The following is a 22,448-nucleotide window of genomic DNA, read 5'->3' on the forward strand; positions in this document are numbered from 1 at the left end:
CATCTCTCTTAAGTGATTCTATTATTCAGTCCATAATTAGAAATTTGAGATCAAAACACAGAAGAGAGTGAAGTGAAATATTAAAATGAATCTATTCTTAAATTACACAGCATCCTCATAAAATTTCAGTCTACTTGTAAACATGTCAAATTCAAGCTAATTGTGAAGTTTACTGTAGTGATCAAGCAATAATAAAAAAAAATACACATTACAAGAAAACATATAATTGCAATTCTGACCATCATAATTTCAAAACATTAAAATACATAAAAGGACATATTGCAATGTATACATCATGTATATCTGTTGTGCCCCATGCACTGGCACAGTTACACAGTTTCAGACTCCCGGCACCTGGAGCACTAACCGATTAACCAGAGGATGGGAGAATTGAGACATACACAATGATAGCTGTTCCAAAAACAGAATTATGGCTTATTCCTAGATGTACCAAGAACTATTTACAGTGATGTTTTGCAAATACTGTATTTACTCGTGTACCACGCGCCCTCAGGTAAGACGCGCACCCTAATTTTTACAAAGAAAATCATGAAAAAAATTTACCCCGTGTACGACGCGCATTGTGATTGTATACAAAGAGTTCAGGGCACGTTTTCAGTGAAATGCCCTTCTGTTTCTGTTGCATGATGAAAGAGCGAGTGAGCGAGCGAGAGAGAGAGCGTGCACGAGCGAGCGTGAGAGAGAGAGAGCACAAGCAAACAAGCAAAAGAGAGAGAGAGAGAGCAAGCGCAAGCGAGAGAGAGAGAGCGCGAGGGAACGAGCAAGAGAGAGAGAGAGCACACGCGAGTGAGCGAGGGAGAGAGCCCAATCAGAAGAAGTAAACATTACAGAAAAAAATTTCCTTGTGTATGATGCGCACCTGATTTTCTAATGCTAATTTTTGGGAAAAAATGTGCGCTTGGTACACGGGTAAATACGGTATATACTGTAGCTTTGGCAATGAGCGCCGCAATGGAATGATTCTCTGCTCTTTACATGGCTTTCGTGAGGCCTTTAAAAGGACTGCCTGCCTTTTGCCGCACTAGTTGGACAAGCATGTGCAACTGTGCAGAGTTACCATTTTTATAGTCACTCCTGCTATTGATGACGTAATGCCAGCTCATTCTTTTGGTGACTCATCCCTGGCTGTTGCCACTTGTCCAGTGCCATTGCAATACAGTTCAATGCAAGAATATTAACAAAAACAAGAAAAATCAGTGCAGGTGTTACATAGAATAATTACAGTGACTCCAAAGCAAAAAGTGATAAAAAAAACAACAAAAATAAACAAAAATCCTGTCTTCTTTCTTCTTCTTCAGATAATTCACAAAGGATGAAAATTAAATAAAAACAAATTGTGATGCACACCTGTGGATAATATAATATCTTTAGACATGCACCTCAGCATAGTGCCAGTTCAAACCTGCATGTTTTTGACTCAGTGAACAAGTCCAAATGGCAGTGCAGCATAACCCCATCACCGTGTCCTCACTTGCTGGAGAGCTAAAAACCATGATATAATCATCACTTATAAAAGTGTCTGCAGACTTAGCTTATCACACACACACACACACATACATATATATATGTGCCTGTCTGTCAATCACTTTATCAGCTTTGGGACAAGAGGGGGTGCAGTTGCTAACAGTCTTGTCTCTTCCCTCCACAGCTTCAAGAAGGGTGAATGACTCTGTAGCAGTTGTCATGGATGTGTGTGTGTTTGCACCTTTCCCTAGACCTGTTAATGATGGAATGACTGAATGTGCAAGGCCGGCCAATGGTTCATGGGGAAGGGAGCACCTGGCTCAGAGGGCCAAACAAACCGTAAGGGGAGGAGCCGACCATATGTAAATCGGTGGCAGGAAAAAGGCAAAGAAGGAGAAGAGAGCACCAGAGCCAAAGAGGAAGCAGACACCACCAAAAACAACAAGAGGGAAAGCTACTCAAACCACCTAATCAAATCAAATCACTGGAAAAGGTCAGGTGAACCCATGTCCATTTCTGTAAGAATCATTTTTCTTTTCTTACGAATGAGGTGAAGTGAATCGGGAGAGGACTTGACGGGCCAGCATAAGGAACTGGGTAGTATTATGTTTCCCAGAACATAGTGTCTGAGTCTAGTTCTGAACCTACTGCAGGACGGAGCTCCATAGACAGACCATTGCGAACAACCATTAATGGCGGCCACGAGCGTCTGTTTAATTTGATAAGACAGTCCTTTCTTTTGAGTTATTATTAAACGGGGTGGCCAGGTTTGGATTTGTCTGTCCTTCATACCATGACTATGTATACAGTGTATATATATATATATATATATATATATATATATATATATATATATATATATATATATATATATATATATATATATATATATATATATATAAATGAGGTTGTATATGTGTGTATATGTGTACATGGAAACTATACATAACACTTTGCTTATCGTATTGAGGATTCTGTTTTTTTTTTAAACAAATCTGCCAAATTCATGGGGTATTTTCTTTGTTTTGGACATTTTAAAAATTCTTTCTTTTGTTTGCGTTTTGGCATTTACAGCATCATGCACCAATGACATTATCAGAGATCGCCGTGGGTGTGTTGGATGCCGTAAGTGTCACTGCTTCACACCTGCACACCCCTGGGCGCCTGGCTATTAAAGCTGTGTGGGAAGCGCATCATTCTTTCTGCTGCTTTGTAGGTTTTTTTACCTTGGAAATAATATGAAAAACAAAGAGAAAAGAAAGGGCACTTGTTTTGTTTATTTTTAGTTCATTCTAACATAGCACATAAGCACATAAAGAGTTTCTGAAAAAAGTGGTATGAGTTTTTTGTATTTCACTTTAATGGCAGCTGCATCTGTTATATTTTGCTCTGGGTCATACAAGTTATGTTATCTTGCTGATTAACGATTGTTCAGTCTCTCTTGAGTCATCCATGATCCTCAGTGGTAGTTGTCCAGTTTTGATAGTTTTATTCTGAACCAAGAATCACAATAATAATATTTTATTGCAATATGCTAGCATTGTGATTCGGTTTTCCAATATTTTGTCATTTTTTCCCCTTCTTTTTTTTATTTGTGCTACTCAATTGGAGACAGAAAGTCTGAAATCAGATGTGTTCTGAGCAGTAACTGAGAATTCACATCCGAATGGTCAAACTCCCTGTGGGAGTTAAAGAAGTGCTTCAGCAACAATTAAAAGCAGTGCACATACTGTGTATATTTTTGAGCTAAAATGCAAAAATTAGACCATTGTATACCATTAAGAGGCTGGTCCTGGACTATATGAGTCATCTTCTGGTAGACCACCTAGACCCACTGCAGTCTGCAAAGGGATCGAGTGGATTGAACCTCAGATGTCAGTGCCTGAGGTGAATTCTCTGACGCTTGCCATTGTGGACGGAGTATTATTACATTGTTTTTAAGTTTGAATCACAATCTGATTATTAGGTGGTTATCTACCAGATAGCACTTGTGGCTGGTCAGCCAGTTGGCAAACATCTGTCACATCCTCTCAGTAAGTAGCTCATAGATATATAGTAACCACAAGGGGCCACCAGAGTGTCCCAAACCACAGACAAAGTAATACAGCACACACTATATTAATAAAACAAGGGATTTTTATTCCTTCATAAGCACCTTCTCAAAGACCTCTTCCAACAATCAGCCACAAATACAATTGTAATTACAATGAACCACTAAATCTTCCTCCTTCTGTCCTCCCATTGAGTTTTGCCTGCTGCTTCCTGATTATTATCCTGACTAGCAAAATACCCGCGCTTCGCAGCGGAGAAGTAGTGTGTTAAAGAGGTTATGTAAACATATATATACATATACATATATACATATATATATACATATCTACATATACACATATCTACATATACATATATATATATACATATATACATATATATATATATACATATATACATATATATATATATATATACATATACACATCCACATATATATATATATATATATATATACACACATATCAACATATATATACACATACAGACACATATACTGTATATACATATACATATTTACATATCTATATATATATATACATATCTATATATATATACACATATATATACATATCTACATATATATATATATTATATATATATATATATATATAGACATACATATATACATACAGTGGTGTGAAAAACTATTTGCCCCCTTCCTGATTTCTTATTCTTTTGCATGTTTGTCATACAAAATGTTTCTGATCATCAAACACATTTAACCATTAGTCAAATATAACACAAGTAAACACAAAATGCAGTTTTTAAATGATGGTTTTTATTATTTAGGGAGAAAAAAAATCCAAACCTACATGGCCCTGTGTGAAAAAGTAATTGCCCCCTTGTTAAAAAATAACCTAACTGTGGTGTATCACACCTGAGTTCAATTTCCGTAGCCACCCCCAGGCCTGATTACTGCCACACCTGTTTCAATCAAGAAATCACTTAAATAGGAGCTGCCTGACACAGAGAAGTAGACCAAAAGCACCTCAAAAGCTAGACATCATGCCAAGATCCAAAGAAATTCAGGAACAAATGAGAACAGAAGTAATTGAGATCTATCAGTCTGGTAAAGGTTATAAAGCCATTTCTAAAGCTTTGGGACTCCAGCGAACCACAGTGAGAGCCATTATCCACAAATGGCAAAAACATGGAACAGTGGTGAACCTTCCCAGGAGTGGCCGGCCGACCAAAATTACCCCAAGAGCGCAGAGACGAATCATCCGAGAGGTCACAAAAGACCCCAGGACAACGTCTAAAGAACTGCAGGCCTCACTTGCCTCAATTAAGGTCAGTGTTCACGACTCCACCATAAGAAAGAGACTGGGCAAAAACGGCCTGCATGGCAGATGTCCAAGACGCAAACCACTGTTAAGCAAAAAGAACATTAGGGCTCGTCTCAATTTTGCTAAGAAACATCTCAATGATTGCCAAGACTTTTGGGAAAATACCTTGTGGACTGATGAGACAAAAGTTGCACTTTTTGGAAGGCAAATGTCCCGTTACATCTGGCGTAAAAGGAACACAGCATTTCAGAAAAAGAACATCATACCAACAGTAAAATATGGTGGTGGTAGTGTGATGGTCTGGGGTTGTTTTGCTGCTTCAGGACCTGGAAGGCTTGCTGTGATAGATGGAACCAGGAATTCTACTGTCTACCAAAAAATCCTGAAGGAGAATGTCCGGCCATCTGTTCGTCAACTCAAGCTGAAGCGATCTTGGGTGCTGCAACAGGACAATGACCCAAAACACACCAGCAAATCCACCTCTGAATGGCTGAAGAAAAACAAAATGAAGACTTTGGAGTGGCCTAGTCAAAGTCCTGACCTGAATCCAATTGAGATGCTATGGCATGACCTTAAAAAGGCGGTTCATGCTAGAAAACCCTCAAATAAAGCTGAATTACAACAATTTTGCAAAGATGAGTGGGCCAAAATTCCTCCAGAGCGCTGTAAAAGACTCATTGCAAGTTATCGCAAACGCTTGATTGCAGTTATTGCTGCTAAGGGTGGCCCAACCAGTTATTAGGTTCAGGGGGCAATTACTTTTTCACACAGGTTTGGATTTTTTTTTCTCCCTAAATAATAAAAACCACCATTTACAAACTGCATTTTGTGTTTACTTGTGTTATATTTGACTAATGGTTAAATGTGTTTGATGATCAGAAACATTTTGTGTGACAAACATGCAAAAGAATAAGAAATCAGGAAGGGGGCAAATAGTTTTTCACACCACTGTACATACATTCACATATATATCTCTGCTGTTTTATAAACGAACGCCATATGAGGCCGTCCTTTCTCCTTGCTTAGCGGTTCTGTATTGTTTTATTGTTCATTTATTACAATTGTTATAGTTATTGTGTAGCTATTTGAGACTCACTTTTCTGTTCAGGTACCCATTTCCTTTATGTAATCCGTGGATTCTCCGCTATTTTTTGTTCGTTTATTACGATTATAGTTATTTATTGATTCCCTTCTTTAGCTGACTGCCTGCTCATATAAGGCGTTCTGCTGTTTTTTTGTGAAGCAGCCTTTACACAGCTTCTCCTCTGTTTTATAAACGAACGCCATATAAGCCCATCCTTTTTCCTTGCTTCGCCAAGGAAGTAGCCTTTTTATTTAATCCACGGGTTCTCTGCTGTTTTATTGTTCGTTTATTACGATTGTTATAGTTCTCTTTGTATACCACGTTGTCAGTTCAGCACTCCGGTTGTAAAATGACCAAGCTGTGCAAGCTTACTGTTGAGAATGCAACGTATAGTTGTACAGGAGAAAAGCAATCTTGCCTCAAATCAATGGCAACCTTTTGTAGGTCTATGAACTTAATTTAAACTTTAGGTTTACACGGTGCTTTGTTTCTGAAGTACCTGCACTCATGAATATGTCTGTATGCGTCAGTCGCTTCATATTCTTTTCCTACATTACACAATTGTGTAATGTGTTTTTTGAACAGGTTTGATTCATCAAAGTGATCACTCGTGCTGCGTTCAGTCAGTTCACGTGAGCCGCTCTCTTGTGTGATGTTGCGATGTCCACGGCTTTATTTAATGTTAGCTAAGACCCGGCACTTAAAAGTTTCTCGCTACAGCAATTTTAACTCTGTTACAAAGTGATCCAAAGTCTCGTTTATACCTCGTGTCTTCTCATTAAACTTGTATGTCACGAATATGGTATTGCAAACAGCAGCGGGAGCGTTTCTATAAACTTAATTTAAACTTACGGTTTACACCGTGCTTTGTTTCCACAGTAGCTGCACTTATGAATATGCTTGTATGCGTCACTCGCTCGCTTCTTATTGTTTCGCTGCCTTCTCAATTGTGTAATGAATGTTTTCTTCAGCGCTCTTTGGGGATCTTCCTTGTTTTCTACGTACTGCGTTCACAGTCAGTTCACATGATTACGTGGGAGGCGTGATGACGAGATACGCAACTCCGCCTCCCACGGCCATCGAGCTGCAGTCTATTACAGTATATGGACAAAAAAGAGGTTCCAGTTATGACCATTACGCATAGAATTTCGAAATGAAACCTGCCTAACTTTTGTAAGTAAGCTGTAAAGAATGAGCCTGCCAAATTTCAGCCTTCCACCTACACGGGAAGTTGGAGAATTAGTGATGAGTGAGTGAGTCAGTCAGTCAGTCAGTCAGTAAGTCAGTGAGGGCTTTGCCTTTTATTAGTATAGATTACTCGTCCATGTGAGGCAGCAGGCTTCCTTTCATGCTGGACCCAGGAATGCTCCTGGGCCATGCAATGTCTTCCAGGAAGCACTTTTGGTCCATAATGAAAGTAGGGAAGCCCTCTCCTGACAGCACCCACTATCGATCCCAAGGGACCCCTACAGGGCTACTCTTCCAGACTCCTTCTCCCTAGCACCCCTGTAGGTGTCCCAACTGGGTTCTCATACAAGGACCACTGCAACCTAGTACATGGGAGATGGAACCACTCACAAATTCTGGCTTCTGTTGATCCATCTATTACTTTATACTGGCTGGGCACTGAGTTATCTTTCTGCCCAGCCGGCCAGTCCATCCATCGTTCCTCTAAGGCCTCTTGTCCAGGTAATAACACATGCTCTTTCCTGTTGGGGATGCCCGTTCTATCTAACTCCAGGTAAAATCTCATTACAACGAATATCTTTACAATGAAATTTTCATTACAACAAAAGTATTTTTATGGTCCCGACAGTTTACCTATATGACATGAGCCCATAGAAATCTCGTTACTACGAAATACATTCAGCAGATACTTTCATTACAATGAAGTGCCAAAAGGCCTTGGAATACAAAAAGAGTTGCTTACTTTGTGAAGTTTTTTCTTTAAGGAATGCAGTTAGACCTGCTCTGAGCGGTTATGACAGGCTCTAAGCTGTTTTTCGTTTGCAGCTCACTTCCGTAGAAAGATCCTGACGAGAAACATTGTAAAAGTTCCTCAGAGTTTCCTTCGATGTTAAAAGTTGTGTTAAAGTTTTGCTCTGTTTGTTCTGTTGTGCTTTTCGATTGCCCTCAATAAAAAAAGGCTGACTCAAAAAAGCGACAACAGTTCACCTTAGAAAAAAAGCTCTTGATTCCAGTTTAAAGAAAAAAGAAGTTGCCAGCAAATTTGGAATTTCACTGTCAACACTCTCAACCTTCTTGAAACACCGCGCAAAAAATGAAGAGAAATCTCAGGAAGCAAACCTTGGGCCCCAGCGCTAACGCATACGAACTGCAGCATTTGAAGATGTTGAAAGAGATGTTTTTATGTGGTTCCAAGATGCTTGTGCAAGGAACATTCCGATTACTGGGCCACTCATCCAGGAGAAAGCGAAATCAATGGCTACTGCCTTGGGGCATGAAGACTTTACTGCCAGTTGGGGATGGCTGATTCGCTTTGGGATCACAGCAAAAGCAATCTGCGGTGAAAAGTCAGCAGTTCCACTCGAGACAGTAAACAAATGGAGATCCAGTGAAGTTAAAAAATTGATTGCTCTCTATAGTCCTGACGATGTTTTTAATGTTGACGAGACAGGGATGTTCTATAAGCTGCTACCACACCGCACCTTGGCTGCCAGGTATGATCCCTTTCGTGGAGGCAAAAAATTGAAGCAAAGGTTTACGGCTCTTTTTTGTTGTAATGCCTCGGGGACAGAAAAGTTTCGGCCACTTATCATTGGGAAGTCGGCGAAGCCTCGTTGTTTTAGAAATTTGACGTTTCTCCCATGTGAATATAAAACCAACAAGTGCGCTTGGATGACTACCCCAGTCTTTGGAGAATGGCTTAAATAGTTTGACAAGGACATGAAAAAGAAGAATCGGAAAATTCTGCTGCTCATTGACAACTGTCCAGCCCACAATGTCATTCCTCGCTTAGAAAATGTACGCATAAAGTACCTACCACCAAACTGCACAGCCGTTCTTCAACCTCTGGATTTAGGCATCATTCGAAATGTGAAAGTACATTACAGGAAGACGCTTTTGCATAAAATGCTAGCCAACATTGCTTGCGAAAAAAGTGAGCCTGAAGCTAACATGAAGGAAGCCATAGAAATGATCACTAGTGCCTGGTCGTGTGTCACGAAGGACATAATTGTGAAGTGCTGGAAAAAGAGTGGCATAATTAAGATGGCTTTCAACCCAGATGGCGGTGAAGACGAGGAAGATCCTGTGGAAGACATATTAGTTCGTGAGCTGTGGACTACTATTGCATGGAGGTCATCTGGAATCCCTGCAGAGCTCAATTTCAATGACTTCTTCACCGCTGATGACCAGGTACTTGTCACGAGTGAGATGACTGATCAAGAAATTTTGAAAAGTGTGATCAACATTGAAGCTCCAGGAGCAGGTGATAGTGATAGTGATGAATAAGAAGATATACCTGTAGTTACCAAGGAGAAAACAAGTGATGGTGAAGCTTTGGTTGCTTTCGAGCATGTCAAAATTTTTTGACATGTTCAGACGTGGCAAATGATGACATTTATGATGCCTTGAAACAAGTAGAAGACGCACTGCTAACGTCAGTAACTAAACGTTTTGTACAGACAAAAGTAACAGACTATTTAAAGAAGTAAATACAGGTATGTTTAATTTTATGTTCATAAAAAAATAAAATACTGTAATGTAAACAGAATTCCTTTATAATTAATTTTTCGGTACAACTAATTTTTTTTAGTTCCTCCAGATTCGTTGTAACGAGATTTTACCTGTATTTCATATATATCTGTTTATTTATTTAATGAGCTTCTGTAAAAAGGCAGATTTCCTCTGGGGACAACTAAAGTTCTATCTATCTATCTATCTATCTATCTATCTATCTATCTATCTATCTATCTATCTATCTATCTATCTATCTATCTATCTATCTATCTATCTATCTATCTATCTATCTATCTATCTATCTATTGCTTATGAAGAATGAGAAAGGAGGAGAATAATCTTCTATATTTTCTATGTGTATTCAAATAATTCCACAGTATGTGCTTTACTTTTCCACAAAAAACAGACAACATTGAGCAGAATATTCTATGTGCATCATACAGCAAACAGTGCTTTTGTTGACAGGCACTCCACTTCCATGAGCAGTGTGCAAATACATGATAACTAATCAAAGAAATTGTTAATTTCATAGCAGGATATACCTTCTAATTAAAATGACATTCAGGAGTCACTGTTACTCTCTGGGGCTGATATGAAATGTCCTGAGGAAGAAGAAAACTAAAAAGGAAGTAAAATGCATGTGGAGTTCAATAAAAGACTTAGATTAGCTTCTTGTTAAGAGGTTATTTCCAGTGAAAACATGCAGTCTTTTAATACCAGAGTTTTACTTTCCTACATGACAATGTTGCACTTATCCTAAACATAATGATTAGCACTAACTCCAAAAAATGAAAAAAGTATAACTTTTTTTCAATTCAGATACAGTCCTTATTTATCAAGCACCTTGGAAATCCCTCACATTTGCAATCCCTTAAGAGCTGCTATAGGCCTCTTCCACCTCTTTGTAGCAATATCATCTCTTCTAGACATATTTAATCTTAATCCACTGTATATTTTCTTCATTCTTTTATAACAGACTTTGCTTTGGTGGATTTTCAGGGACATGGAAGTACAGTATGTTCAAGTTTTCAGTTGCCAAGTCTGTGTGTTTAAGGTGGGTGGGAAAATCAGAGAGCACACCATTCCACTAATTCTAAAAATGTAATTTAAATCTTCCCTTACCTCATATACCATCCCCTTATTTTCTAACCCCCGATGGTGTGGAGACTACTGGTAATGGACTATACAGGTTTAAGCTTAGCAGCTCTTTTTCCTTGTTTGTCAAATTTATGGAGGAGACATAAGAACAAATCCATTTTAAACACCACTTTCATTTTCATTTTGGTGGACTTTGATAATGTGGGAGTCTGAAGTGTTCACATTGGTCAATTTAATGTATGGCAGGAGTTCATTATTCACTGTATATAACTGTGCAGTATGTATGTAGCAGTTTAATGTGACATTCTGCATATGGATACAGGCTTTCATGGCTGAAAAAAATTAAACAGTGGATGAAGCAGAGCCCAAGTTTCAATATTACCACAAACCCCTGAGACCCCTTATCACACCCTTATTATGGTATGAACAGAGAAAGTTCTGAAAATCTCAACAAGTATTACACCAAGTTTGTGTAAGGCAACCATCCAGAATGTTGAATGAAGGAACAGTTTGATTATTTAAAAAATGTTACAACTGGAAACTGGTCCATAATGGTAAACTGAAATGTAACATACTGTAGGTAAGTCACTGAATTCACCTGGTCCATTAAGCCAATGACTTAAGCAGTCAAATAAATATATAGAGTGTGCAAAACAAAACTAGTAAGCAAACTTTACTAATAAAGAATATGCTGTAAATATACACAAAGATCAAAATCATACAAAAAACCTTAAGAATTCTACATCAATGAAAAGATGACGAAATTCATATTATATGAATTTGATTAAGTTCTACATGTGTTTTGCTTACTTTCTACATTACCTACATGATTTGTTCCTGTTTTACTTAGAAATTTCAGTTTCAAAAAGGTAGGAGGTGGGTGGCAACTCATTTGCAGCATCCCATGACTTTGTTTTTCCCACTTCAAATCCTGTATAATCCTTATTCTTCATGATGTGGTTACTGTGAAGACCTCTTCTAACAGGCTGTGGAACTTTCCAGATGGAGACATGTTTAATCTGCTGTAAGAGATGGCTGACATTCTTGTCTGGCCAAGATGCCTCCCAAGTGGAAGGAGAGGGGGAAGTAGCTTATGAAGGACATTGCCTTCCCCAAGCTGCTAGATGGCAGCCCCCATGTGTGGCCGTAGCACCTCAGATACCCACAGGACTGTGTGGGAGTTGGTATTCATTGGTTCAGCCTTGTTGGGTTCAGGGGGTACTGCAGAGATTGCTGAGCCCTTTTAAAAAGGAATTCCACCTTACCAAGAAGTGTTCCCGGGTCACTAGGATGCAACACCGGAAGCACTTCCAGGTTTCTTGAAAAAAAGAAGCAAGGTGCCACTACTCAACGGGAGGAAGAGGGATGAAGCTCACTCACAAAGCATGGAGAAGGAGGCTGCAAGAGTCTTTTGGGAAGAAGAGACATTTTATTGTACTCCTTATGACTATTGGTATCAGTCCTTCAGGACTCCTCTGGGTCTGGGTTCCTTCCCTGAATAAAGGGGTTTTTGTTGGACGGATCTGATGTCTTTTCTTGTCTATGTCAGGTTGAGTTGGCAGCTGTGCCCCGGGTCTTTACCCTGCACTTACTTGAAACCTTCTAAACATTTAAATATATACAGACAAATTACAATGGAGTGAGTCATTAACATAATTCTAATTCTTGTCTAGAAGAATAAAAATACTAACATTAGGAATTATTGATACCTTTGTAAATTTCATCCACAAAGATCATTCATAAAGACTGGTTTTGTCTCAGCTACCTGCAGTAACCTGCAGTAAAATGTTGCCTCTACAGAGTCCACCATGGTTGTTTTTTGTATAAAATGATTGGAGATTGTTCTCTTTTTTCTTTCTCCTTTCCTGAAACCTCATCAAAGAAAGCTCCCACTGAAATGCAAAGCTGTCAAGGGAATACACTGACTTTCAATTTATAACAAGAACAAACAACATATGTAAATTGGACCATGTCATTTATAACCATAGAGTGAAGGGCTTGCAGTTTTAAAGAATTTTTAAAAAATTCTAATAATTTTAAAAGAGTGCAATAGCAGCCGTGAATTCACTTAACAACTTGTATAACCAGTCCATAAGCATAAGGCTACCAAGTCTTCTAATGAATCAGTAAAGTACGAAACAACAAAGCGGCTACCCAGACAGCAGTGCAGCAAAGCAGTTACTTAAATATCAGTTGCAAGTAAAGATAATTATATTTTCTTTTGAAAAATAACTGTCTTAACTGTCAAAGAAGGACTTGATTAATCTACAGGGTGTGAAAAAAGTTAGGGAAAGTTATAATACCTTGGTTGCTGGCCACAGATTCATTTCCACTTCTTGATGTCTTTCTCTTTACTGTTACTTTCAATGTTTTTGTTTGCTCTTGGCTTTTAGGAGCTGTGTTCTTTGGTATGTTCTAACCAATTACAGTATAACCCTTTTTATTACATAGAAAAAATAAAAATAATAAAAGTTGTAAATTGACTAACACTATGATCTGTTCTCTCTTTTCAGTTTACACCATCTGTCGTTGTCTCTTTTTTACTTCTGCTTCTGTTTTTGATTGATTTGATTACGGAGAGGTGAGCCATTTAAAATTTGTTCGCTTCATTTATATACACTTTTTACTATCAAGGTTACATATTGTGTAACACAATTTATCTCTTTATTTTATTTATGTCTCTTTTTAGTTCCATATTCAATTTCTTATTTGAAATTAAAACAGGCTGTCTGAAAAGATAATGTTAATGATATAAGGTAAATGCTTTTATTCATTGTCTGTCATTACAATTCCATCTTTTTTTCTCATTTCACTTGGTGTATGTCCTTTGCAGTACATATATTCAGTTATCTTTTGCGATTATTTTTACAAAATGTCATTGTTTATAATTTTTTTTTATACTTTTTTTTTTTGTTTAATAAATTTTTCTGCTTCATTAAATTGACCTTTTATTAAGAAAACCTGGCCATGATGAAGAGATATTGATCACCAAAATGCATAAGCTGTTTTCATATATTTGACAGCCCTGATCTCTCTTCATGGACTGGCTGTCTTTACAGACCTTTATCCCTGTCTTTTTCTTAAGTAATCTGAATTTCTTCATGTACTATATAGTGCTTTTCAGTTTCAGTATTTTTGTTTTTTGCCGTGATCCTACCCTGGATAGGCGGATTTTGGGGAGAAACAGACTGATGTCTGGAATATCTCTTTTGGATGCTTATTTTTGTGACTTTTCTACCACTGAGATCATCCACATGAGAGTTTTATAGGTTTATGTGCACTTTTTCATTGGATGTGTGTATTTGACTTTCATATCAGTGTTACTATTTTATTGATATACACTATTTTGTTTTAGAAATACAGTGGAACCTTGGTTCATGAACGTCTCAGTACACGTACAACTCAGTTTACGACCAAAAAGTTCGCCAAACTTTTGCCTCGGTTCACAACCACACACTCGGTATACGAACAAGCCAGTTTCCCTTTCGGTTTACGCGTGCTGATGATTTCCACACGTGTTGCATTGTTCTCGGTCAGACGTGCGTGCTTGCACGTGCGTGCTTTCGCTGTGAACTCTTTGTGCTCTATTTCATTTCCCTTCCGGTTCGTACGTGCCGATTACTGTATTTAAGTACGTGTTCAGCCTCTCCCTGTTCATTGTTCTCAGTCAGACGTGTGTGCTTTACCTGTTAACTCTTTGTGCTCTACAGTATTTCATGTGCTTTTGCAGTTAACCATGGCTTCTAAGCAAGTGAAGAGTGGTGAGAAGAAAGTGTTGCAATGTTACTTTTCTCTTTTTTCAAATGTTAATTTTTTTCCCTGTGCTTAAAATTCATTTAAAAAGTGTGTTTACAGCGATCGGGTTGTAATGCTATTAGCGTGAACTCCTGCAATGTTACTTTCTTGGTTGGCTTTTAAATAAAGTTCGGATTTGTTCAAATGTTCCTTTTTTCCCCCGTGTTTAAAACTCATTTAAAAAAAAGTGTTTATACAGCGATTGGATTGTAAGGCTATTAGTGTGAACTCCTGTAATGTTACAGAGAGAGGGGGCTCGCGTGCTGCTGAGAGAGAGAGAGAGAGAGAGAGCGCGAGCCTGCGCGTGCAGCTGAGCAGGGAGCCTGGGTGTTTGTGTCAGTGTTATTCAATGTTTTTACATTAGTTTACTATTACACTGTGTATTCTATGGTGTAATTAACTATATTTGTGCTTAACAATCTTTAAAAAAATATATTTACATACAGTTCGTATGGTCTGGAATGGATTAATTGTATTTACATACAATCCTATGGGGGAAATTGCTTTGGTTTACGACCAAATCGGTTTACGACCAGAGGTTTGGAACGAATTATGGTCGTGAACCGAGGTTCCACTGTACTATCAATTAAAAATGTATTTGTACCCTTCATGCTTTTCTTTTGCAGTCTTAATTGCAAGGTTTTTTTTGTTGTTGCATTCCACGTATTTTATGATTATATTACATTTTTAAATTCATTTTGTATGGGTTTGTTTTCACATTTGATAATGTGCTCATTTGTTTCTCTGGACATGGATCTAGCATGCCAGCAGAGGGCACACTCTCTAGAGTATTGGGTAGTAACTTCATTATATAAAGCTACAGCCCAGAATATCTGTCCACAGTATTCTGAACCAAGACAACACCTACGGTTAACACACAGTAACTCTAGAATTAACACTGTTACAATATACCAGTGGATCATGTATGTTGCAAAAACATGATATAATAAAAAAGCTGTAGTAATCATTATTTCAAAAATTATTACAACTGTTGTTGAGTCGAGTTACCCCAGCCCCTCTGCACACAGATGGTGTTATAGGTAAGCTAATTGTTAAGAGTTTTCTACTTTTTGTTCTACTTTATTGTACAACAGGTTGTAGCTAATAAGCCTCATGTCATAATTGACTCTGAACCACTACATATAAGAAGGGAACACATACACTGAGCACTGAATAACCTAAAGAAGAGGAACTGTATCCCTGTTTTAAAATATAATAATGATAAAATATATTATTGTATCAGCAATAAATCCATTATGCAAATGCATATCAAAACATCTGACAGGCAACAATAGACACACAATTGCAAAGTCACAGTTTTTGAACACAAAAAATAAACACAACATCAACAAAATCAGAATATCCTCATACATTCTGCACCTACAAGAAGGAAGGCTAACTGTCTAATTAAGAAGAACAATTTCTGCACAGAAAATCAGGCTTTTGAACTATACAGTCCAGTAAGAACATGGCAGCAGTGGTGACAGGCATCCTTATTTCCTTTTCATTATTAGTAATTTGTGTTTACTTTTTACTTTTTTCACAGTTCCAAAGACGAATAAGGCTTTATCTCAAATTTAAAATTGCCTCGGTTGACATGGTTGCATATTTCTCTAATCTTCAACAGTAAAGAAATAAAATAAAGCAAAATAAATCAAAACCTGGCACTGTGCAGCATCTAGAGACTGTAGTGTGAATTAAGAGTCTCTCTCACAGAGGCGAGATTTCTATCCACTTCCACATTTCTCTTTCATTAGCAGCTACCTGCTGTGACTGAACCCATTCTGCAAGGCGCAGTGAAAGTGGAAGTCCCAGAAGAGATCGGGATATTAAGAAGAGGCTGCTGTTTACTCTGTCAAAAGGCCAGCCCATGTCAGCTAATGCTAGTCTCATAAACCAGGAGTTGCAGGAATAAGGCGTTTTGTTGCAGATTCAACACAACTGACAGCAGGTTAATTCTACAAGTTTACAAAAGATTTAGGACTAAGTTTGTCTTGAGTGCTACTTTTTATGGGACGTTTAGTAATATCACACTCAGCTAAAGCACTTGAGGAGTAGCGATGAAGTTTACATTTTTATGTCTGTCGTTGCTATTAAAAACTGAACAATACTAGATACTTATTAAACCAATGTAGACAACATTCCATAATTTATTATACAGTATGAACATCCATCCATTTGTCTTTACCAACTTGTTCTAATGCTACACGTTTTCAGGAATCCCAAGCCTGTTCCCTTTGCATTAGGTGCAAAGCACAATCCAATCCTCTGGCTACCAGTCCTATAAATCGATACACCCATTTTATAGCCAGGTTATCCAGTCCAGAGTCATGTGCAGCTGGGATCTACGCTAGCAGCATTACTTAGAAGGTGAGAACCAGCCGTTGACAAGGTGCCAGTCATGCACGTACCCACACTCACTCACACAGGGGAAATTCACAGCCATTAATTAACCTAGCAGGCACATCTTTGGGGTACCCAGTGAAAAAAAAAACTCACAGACACAGGAAGAACATGCATACTCTACAGTCAGTACTAAAGTCAAAATTAAATATAAACACCGGCCTCTCTGGATTAATGAGGCAGCTAAATGTCAGTATGCTGCACAAGTCCAGTAGTAGTATTTAAGTCAAGTGTACAGAATACTGTGAAATTCTTACTTGTACATGCAACTAATGTGATCACCTCTCACCTGCAACATGATAATGTTAAATCTGTTATTCATAAAATACATAACTTTGTTTTAGTTAATAGAAAACACAATTTTAGCTGTCATATTTCTTAGTCCTGTTTCCATATTCTACAAGTCAAATAGTAAATACAGTGCCTAAAAAAGTATTCACCTCAATGGATGTTTTCACATTTTGTTGCTATACATCATTGAAAAATAGTGAATTTAAATTTTTTTTACAGGATTTCCTTGTACTTTACTGCCTTCATTTTATCCTCCACCCTTACAAGCCTTCCAAGGCCTGATAAAGAGAAGCAACCACACAGCATGATGCTGCCACCACTATGGTTAATCATGATGGATGATGTGTTCTTGATAATGTGCAGTGTTTAACGTATTGCATTTAGTAACAAAGAGGAAAAAGCACAATTTTGGCCTCATCAGACAATAGAACGCTTTTTGGGCTGACTTCAGGGTCTCCTATGTTCCTTCTGGTAAATTCTTACTGATTTTCTTTTTTTTTTTTTAACAGAGGCTTTATTCTTGTCACTCTTGCATAAAGCAGTTGGCAACAGTTGTCTGCACAGTCTCGCCAATTGTATCTAATGTAGCTTGTAACTCCTTCAGAGTTCTCATAGGTCTCTTGGTGGCCTTCTGAACTAGTCTTCTTCTTGAATAATTGATCAGTTTTTGTGGACTTCTTGTTCTGTGCAGATTTAGAGTTGTGTCATACTTTTTACATGTTTTAATGATTAATATAACTGGACTCCAAAGGATATTCAGTGATTTGGTTTTTTGTGTCCATGCCTTGACTTGTGCTTTTCAGTCACCTTTTCACAGAGTTGTTTGGCATGTTCTTTAGTCTTCATTGCGTAGGTTAGGCTACCATACTGACTCACCACAAGCTGAACTTTCTAGATATGGTGCATTTAGATGACAGTCAATTGAAACCCCAGCCTGGTGATGTCCATTCCACTAATTATGGGACTTTTAAATGTGTCATATTAAAGGGTGTGAATACTTATTGTTATCAATTATTATGTGTTTTATATATGTAATGAATTTATATGACTTTTCAGAGATCTGTTTTCAATTTGACATTAAAGAGTATTCTTCTGATGATCATTGCCAAAAAGGACAAATTAAATCCATTGTGATTCAGTGTTGTGTAACGGTAAAATGTGAAATATTACATGTTAAAGTGAAGGAAGAGCAACTAGTGAATTTGACATTAAAGAGTATTCTTCTGATGATCATTGTCAAAAAGGACAAATTAAATCCATTGTGATTCAGTGTTGTGCAACGGTAAAATGTGAAATATTACATGTTAAAGTGAAGGAAGACCAACTAGTGAGAAGAGGTGTATGAGTGGAGTGGTGGAAGAAAAAAAAATAGTTGGTGTAGCTCAGTGTTATATGTACACTGCTGTCTTATTAAAACAATTTGCAGTCCATAAACTGGGGTGACCACCTCTGTGTACTTTTCTATATACCGGGGACTCCTCTGCTATGTTACCGAGGTCACTCAGGAGCCAAGAAAGAGCAGATTCTGGACTCTGGTAAGGAGAAAATAGCAGGACCCCTTCAATCGTTCTTATAGCACCTCCTCAAGAAGTTACAGCTTTCACACTTGCAAGGAGTGCATACTTTTTAAAGGCAGTATAAGAAATATAAGCATAAACAACATAGAAAAACTGAGCTATTTAGATAATAAATTATTAAGAGTGATCTCCTGCCCCACAAGTACCTTTCCTATGACTTCCTCTTTTGAGTCAATTTCAAAATGCTGCTTCTGATTTTTAGCTCACATTTTATTTTATCAAAATTCAGCTTGACATATTCTGTAATTTGGAAAAAAATAAAACTAAACACTCTGTATTAAATATATGAATATACTAAATATTAGAAGTATATATTTAATAAATTTTGGCTCTAAATTAAAATCATTGGATAAAGAATTCACTTTTCATATTATAAAAAGATCCAATCACACTTTGCTCAAATCTGTGAAATTGCTCCAGGGTCCCAAACTGATTTGGACTGCCTTTAGTGAGACATCAGCATGTTCTCCATGAGTTTATTTAACTTTGTTTTCATAGTCTAACATGCACTCATTTTCTAGGTGTGAACGTGAATTTATACTGCATCTGTTTGGTCCAGTCTCACATGCTAACCATGGTAAATGCCTACAGAAAGATTTCTGTATTTTTTTCCTGATGGAATAAGCTTTAGAATAAGCAAACACAAAAAATGAAGAAAAGAATATTGATTTATGTAATACTTTTAGTTCAAATATCCACCTTATTTCAACTTAAAAAATAATTCTACATAATTTTTATTTGACTGCATTGTGGAGAAGGAGAATGAGTTATGTTAATGCACAAAATGGAAAACATGAAAAAAGGAAACCCTGAATTACTTTATGAATGACAGAAAAAAAAACAATAGGACTGATCCGTTCATTCAGCACTTCTACAGTTGTCTAAGCTTATCAAAAAGGCCCTTGGCTATTACTGACGTCACATATCTTGTAAGTACAATATAGAGGAATAAAAGATGAGCCCTATTGATTTGATGTTGACTTCAGACAGGAAACTTGCTGAACAATGTGCCAGTGAAACTACAAAAACAATATTTAGGTATTCTGTTGTAAAGCACTGTGTTCCATTTATTTATCTTTTGCTCAACCTTCAGATAGATTTGTGAACCACATTGTTTAGAATATTATTGCAACTTTTCCCATTGTGATCCAGAATTATAGCATCTCTAAAGCATGGGCAATTTTCTATATACATGGTCAAGTAATTGCTGCCAATTAAGTGATGCACAATATAAACAGTTTGATGAACTGCGATATATAAATGAGGATAGTGTAATCAGGTACATTTGAACAGCAGTTTAATAAATTAATTATTCAGTCAATGGAGCTGGACTTCCAGTGACTGAATGAGGCAACGGACTTTATATCTCACAATTAATGTATCTATTTTCTCTATCATAACAAGACAAAAATGTAGAGCAATTACAATATTTATAAGTTTATTTGTTCAATAAGTTTATTTCAGGTCAAGTGAAATGGCTTTATTGTCATACGTTCCATGCACAGTATTGCAGCATACAGTGCACAAATAATGTTTCACAAAACTGCTGTGTAATATATACATAAACACAGGACAACTGCAATACAGGTAATCTAATAATCTATTATAGTACAGTTTAGTAAATAGATAAATAAATAATAGGCAATGAAATGATAGTGATACATTGAAATAAATAAATAAATAATAACAGCTAATAATAGAAACAGTAGTAACAAATGTACTGCATATACGTAAGCTACTGGGAGCAAATCTGAGGGCAGGGGAGCAGCACAGAGTTCATAGTCCAGACAGCTAAGGGCTGGAAACTGTCAGAACTACTTCTGATGCTATTGCTCTGTCTGACAGAAGTGGGACAAAGCAACTGTGGGAAGAATGGGAGTGCTCCTCCATAATGCCGGAGGGCTTTGCAGAAGCAATTCTTAATTAAGATGTCTGTAATGGACAGAAGAGAGGTCCCAATGGTCTTTTCTGCTGTTTTAGGACTGTACAGTCAGAGACACCACAGTTCCCAAACAAGACAGTACACTCTTGATGGCACCCCTATAGAATGTGGTGAGAATGGGGGCAAGCTAGGATTGCCTTTGTCAGTCACCAAAGAAAGTGGAGATTTTGCTTTGCCTTCTTGTCTGTAGGGGTGGTGTTAATTGACCAAGTAAGGTCAGCTGCCACGAACACACCAAGGAATATGGTGCTCTTGACCAATTCCACTGAAAAGCCTTTGATGTGCAGCGAGGTATGGACAGCACTGGCCTTTCTGAAGTCAGCAGTCATCTCTTTCATCTTGTCCATGATGACACAGGGCATTCTTGTGTCTTCCCATGTTCATGTAGATTTTTGTAGGAATGTCATTATCACACCACTTTCCAAACACATCCTATTTCGATGACTACCAATGTAAACTCTTTTTTTTGAGTGTGTGCATGAAGTTTTTCTGTGATGCACTTCCATTTCAGAAAGATTTTCCATTTTTTGGATTACTAATTTTCTTCTTTTGCTGCTAGAATAGCTTCTGATTCCTTTTTTGTGTAACTAACAAAAATTAATATACTGTTGATACTGTGTGAATAGAACACACACTTTCTACAAAATCTGTTTTAATTGTATATCAGAAATTAAAATTTCTATGAAATATATAGAAATTTGTCTGGGAAATACCAGTTTTAATGTATTGATTTCAAAGAGTCCATTAAAATGATTAACTTAAAGTCAGATATATTAAAAATATTTATGCAATATCCACTTGTTCATCCATTTTCAGTGGCAAACTTAACATTTATGGTTAAACCAGTAAAGGGTTGCAGTGTCATGGTGTCTACCCTGGTAGCATCAGACACAAGGCAGGAACAAACACTTAACAGATGTTCAGTCTTTCACAGGATACAATCACCCAAACGTGGCCAATTCAGTGCCATCAGTTATCCTAACTGGCATTACAGTAATCCCTCCTCGATCACGGGGGTTACGTTCCAGAACCCCCCGCGAAAGGTGAAAATCCGCAAAGTAGAAACCATATGTTTATATGGTTATTTTTATATTGTGATGCTTGGGTCACAGATTTGCACAGAAACACAGGAGGTTGTAAAGAGACAGGAACTTTATTCAAACACTGCAAACAAACATTTGTCTCTTTTTCAAAAGTTTAAACTGTGCTCCATGACAAGACAGAGATGACAGTTCTGTCTCACAATTAAAAGAATGCAAACATATCTTCCTCTTCAAAGGAGTGTGCGTCAGGAGCAGAGAATGTTAGAGAGAGAGAGAGAAAAGCAAACAATCAGAAATCAATAGGGCTGTTTAGCTTTTAAGTATGCAAAGCACCGCCGGATAAAGCAGCTGCAAGAAAAGAAGCAATATAAAGGTAGTCTTTCAGCATTTTTTAGAGGAGTGTCCGTATCGTCTAGGCCAGTGTGCGAACAGCCCCTCTGCCCACACCCCCTCCGTCAGGAGCAGAGAATGTCAGAGCAAGAGAGAGAGAGAAAGAAAAGCAAACAATCAAAAATCAATACGTGCTGTTTGATCTTTTAAGTATGCGAAGCACAGTGCGGGAAGCATATTGCTTGACAAAGCAATCATATAAATAGATAGATAGATAGATAGATAGATAGATAGATAGATAGATAGATAGATAGATAGATAGATAGATAGATAGATAGATAGATAGATAGATAGATA

General features: G+C 37.4%; 1 pseudogene; it reads left to right on the forward strand.

The window, feature by feature from the left end:
- Positions 1-1,784: 1,784 nt before the first annotated feature.
- On the forward strand, positions 1,785-9,402 carry LOC114658416 (tigger transposable element-derived protein 6-like; annotated as a pseudogene).
- Positions 9,403-22,448: the final 13,046 nt, after the last annotated feature.

This window comes from Erpetoichthys calabaricus, chromosome 10 (assembly GCF_900747795.2).
Source record: "Erpetoichthys calabaricus chromosome 10, fErpCal1.3, whole genome shotgun sequence".
Lineage (NCBI taxonomy): Eukaryota > Metazoa > Chordata > Cladistia > Polypteriformes > Polypteridae > Erpetoichthys > Erpetoichthys calabaricus.